This window comes from Myodes glareolus, chromosome X, assembly GCF_982192425.1.
Source record: "Myodes glareolus chromosome X, mMyoGla1.1, whole genome shotgun sequence".
NCBI lineage: Eukaryota > Metazoa > Chordata > Mammalia > Rodentia > Cricetidae > Myodes > Myodes glareolus.
Window position 1 is genome coordinate 95,096,029 of NC_142053.1, and position 4,379 is coordinate 95,100,407.

At 34.7% G+C, this 4,379-nt stretch overlaps 1 pseudogene; it reads right to left on the reverse strand.

Moving 5' to 3' along the window:
* Positions 1–301: 301 nt before the first annotated feature.
* Positions 302–3,748, reverse strand: LOC125410337 (small ubiquitin-related modifier 2 pseudogene; annotated as a pseudogene).
* Positions 3,749–4,379: the final 631 nt, after the last annotated feature.

Sequence of the window (4,379 nt, forward strand, 5' to 3'; positions counted from 1 at the left end):
TACAAAAAAAGTTATAAAATTGGCCTTGGTTTTACAATGATAAATGAAAAACATTAAAATTCTCCAATCGAACAAGGTATGCAAGGATTTTGTGGTTGGGTTCTTTTGTTAAAACATTGAGAGCAAAATAACTTCCTGGAATATAAAGATAAGAGCTGAACAAGCATGTCACTAATGGAGGAGGGGGTATTTTCACAGAACCAGTGCTTTCCCCTGACCACCTCCATCTGATTGCAATCAAAACAGAACATTGGCCATTTAGTTTAAAAAGGAAAAAGAAAAAAGGAAAAAGCACAATATGTTTGTGCACATACACCAGTTACTTTATGTACAATAAAGAAATGGGGACAGGGAAATGAAAGAATAGAGAAAACTATACTGTAGTAGTCAGGATGTGGTGGAACCAAATTGCGGCTTTCTAATTGCGAATGTATTCTTGGTCTATAACAAAATTCTGGAGTAAAGTAGCAGGTTCCCTTTTTAGTAGACACCTCCTGTCTGCTGCTGGAACACATCAATCGTATCTTCATCCTCCATTTCCAACTGTGCAGGTGTGTCTGTTTCATTGATTGGCTGTCCATCAAACCGGAATCTGATCTGCCTCATTGATAAACCCTGTCGTTCACAATAGGCTTTCATTAATTTACTAAGTGGTGTATGCCTCTTAATTTTAAACTGTACCACAGAGCCATCCTGCCCCGCCAACTTCAAATTAATATGGTTGATGTTCTCGGTCTTGACTCCTTCCTTGGGTTTCTTGTCGGCCAAGGTGAATGCCAGAGTCTACTCAGCTGCCGCTTCACAAAAGAGGCACCAGGTCCGCACTGAAGGAGCACACAGGCAGCACCAGGAGCCAAGATACTGAATTCTTATCCTTTATGAATAAAATAGAATATTACATGACATAGATGATAAGCATATGATCTGACAGCAAATGTTAAGCTTGGAAAACCTATTAAAGTATTAATTGCTATCCCAGAAGGAATGGAAAGGAGTACTTTAAATTTGCATTTCAAGTGAATCTCCAGATACTGCTGATAAGGGATTAAGGGAGCATATTCTGATAAGAGCCATTATTGGGTGAATTTGGAGTTAATAAAAAGTTTTTGAGATTACAACACAATAGATGGGCTAGTAAAACTAAGAAACTCCCTGAAAGTTGACAGGCCATGTTCTGTTGATACTCATGGGGGACCTACACTTTCCTAAACAGAGAAAGAGGAAGAGTAGATTGGGATTGGGAACAGAGGAGGGTGTGTTGTGGCAAGGGCCTGAGGGGAGTGGAGGGAGGGGAAATTGCAAAGGACCAGGATGTAAAAACAAACAAAAAACCAAACAAACCAGAGTAAACAGGCTAGTCAGAGATCTTTTCCAAAATTCTATTAATACCCTGATTACCAGCAAACAAAAGAGGTAAGAGCCAGTGTGCCTTAGTTGTTAAAAGTCATTCACAAAATGCTACACTGGCAGTACATTTTAACAGTATCAATTTATTCGAGTGTTAAATAAAAGAAGAATTTGAACTATCCATTACATTTTAAGTAAGTGAAAGTACCAACTTACAATAGCAAATCAACTGTAAGTTGAGGAACAAAAGTGTTGAGATCTGATAGACTATGTGAATGTTCCCTGTTTATGCTTTTATTTCTGCTATACATTCCAAAATGTTAAGGTATTATTCTGAAAAAGAGGAAATCAAATGAAGCAATGAATAAATAAAAACTTAATTTTGGAGAGAGCTGAAAAAACTATTAAAGTAGTTGAGGTGGGAAGGATTGTTGAACTAGACCAGAAAAGAATGTAAAGTATAGAATATTGAGAAACAGGTGAGATTTAGCTCAAAGAGATACCATTCATCTTAAGTTATTATCACACAAGTGAAAAGCACCTTAAAGCTTAATCTTAAGAAATAATGCAGAGGCTGGAAAGTTGGCTCAGTGGCCCGAATGAGGGTTGCTCTTGCAGAAGACCCATGTCCATTGGTGGCTTACAACCATTTGTAATTCCAGGAACAAAGGGATCGACACTTCTGATCTCCTCAGGCACCAGGCATGTACGTGCTACACACACACACACACACACACACACACACACACACACATATGCATATTATATATTTGCATATAAATATATATGCAAACAGAACACTCACACCGAAAATTAAATTAACAAAGAGGAATGCTATTTGTAAAAATGCTCACAGAAATTTGAGCATTTTTTTGAAAAGTTAATCAGTATTTTCAGAATCTGATCTTTGGAGATATCTTATAAAAACAGCAAGAACAATGACAAAAAGATAAAAACACATAAAGTAAATATGAACTCATTTAATGTCAACATTATTAGTATCTTAACACATATTTTAGAATTGAAAGTAATCTAATAAAAAAGGAACAAAAAGGGAAAGGTGTGTTTTAAGTATTAAAACATTTGTACTTTTATCATAAAAAATAGGTGTATGGAGACATATTCCACTTATCATATAAATTGCACATTTTGGGCATATTCCATGTCAGCCATTTCCTTTTGTGATGTTTTTGAGTTAGAGATGGAGGCAAGATGATGTGAGTCTACAAACTAAGTTTCTGGGTCCACGTTTGTTCTGGCCTAGCTAGTGATTTTCAATAACCTTGGGGCCTCAACACCTGTATCTGTGACTCAACAACATTTAACCAGGTGATCTAGCTCTGATCAACCATCAAGCTAATTTCATTTAGCTATTTTATTTTATTTAAAAAAATCTTTAAAACATTCATCTATTTTGCATGTATATGTGTATAGTGTGTGTTTCTTTAAATATGTGTAGACACATATGTGTGCTCGTGCATGTACACATATGTACAAGTGCATGTGGAGACCTGAGGTTAATGTCAAGTCTTCTTTCTTGTCTCTCCACATTTTTCATTGAAATGGTGTTCCTCAACTGAACATAGAGATATCTATAATGCTAATTTGCTCTGGAGATGCTTTGTCTCTCCATTCCAAGGCTGAAATTATAGGTGAGCTGCAACATTTGCCTATCATTTCATTGGTACCCAGTAACCAAGATGTGACCCAAGCAGTAACTGCTTTAACCACAGAGCAATCTTCCCAAGCTATTTATTTTTAAAGTTTTCTTACTTAGTACCCTATTCTTAATTTTAAATGGAAAAAGAAACATTTAATAACTAAATTAAAATTTTTACATTTAATTTTGGTCTCTATATATGTATTGCCTATGCTAATATCTGTTTAATTAGAATGTCTGTTTTATTTTTATTTTATTTTATTTTATTTTGTTTTGTTTTGAGAGCCTCTCACTCTGCAGCTCAGGCTGACCTGTAACTCACTGTGTAGACCAGGCTAGCCTTAAACTCACAGAGATCTGCCTGCTTCTGCCTCCTGTATGCTTGAATTAAGATAGGCACCACCAAGTTCAATCATTTAATTATTTAAAGAATATTAGAGCCCATTTAATAACTTATAACCATTAAATGACAATAATCTAATTGTAAATATACTTTAATTTGCATTAATTTAATGTTCAACAAGTTTGTGGTTTGTCTTAATTTGGTCTGTAAAATCATAGGACTCCATTAACATCATTAAATTCTTAGACTACAAAAACAATTGGAAGAAAATTGGTAAATTGGAAAATTTACTTCCAATTTGGCTGAAATAAGATGGATATTATAACTTCACACTGAGGTTATTTTTATATTTTTATTTATTATTTTAGTGTTGTCCCTATGAAATTTCTCACCTTCATTATCATCCCCTCCTACCTACAGTGAAAATGACTTCTAAAACCCTGGAGGATTAAGAGACTATTTTATTCATAGTGGTTATCACACCATCATAGCTTTGTATTAGTCTATTTACATGATAATCAAATAAAAAAGCTCCAGAAGAACATCTATAAAGGTATTCAGTGACTTTGTATAAATCTATGAAACCTTGTTAAGTCGAACTAGGGAGAAGTGTTGGAAGTTATTGAAAGAGGATGTATCTAGAAAAAGACCTAACAATTGAAAAATACACACGCACACACACACACACACACACACACGGAGAGAGAGAGAGAGAGAGAGAGAGAGAGAGAGAGAGAGAGAGAGAGAGAGAGAATTTCTTATCTGTCAGAATAAAAAAAAGAATTTTTTAAAGGAAGGCTCAAGGTGAAAGGAAGATATGTAAATAAAAGGAACAAATGGAATCTAGTCAAGTTTCTTGAGTATTTTTTCCCTTTGATTTGACAGTACAGGTCTTCAGATAAATGCAGAATCTCTCTTACAGTATAAAGATAATGTTACTTTTGATTAGACTTTTCATAAAAGCTACTTTTCTTTCTATTTGACCTCAGCAATAAAGATTTGACAAAATGGTTAGATTAAGCTGTAGGG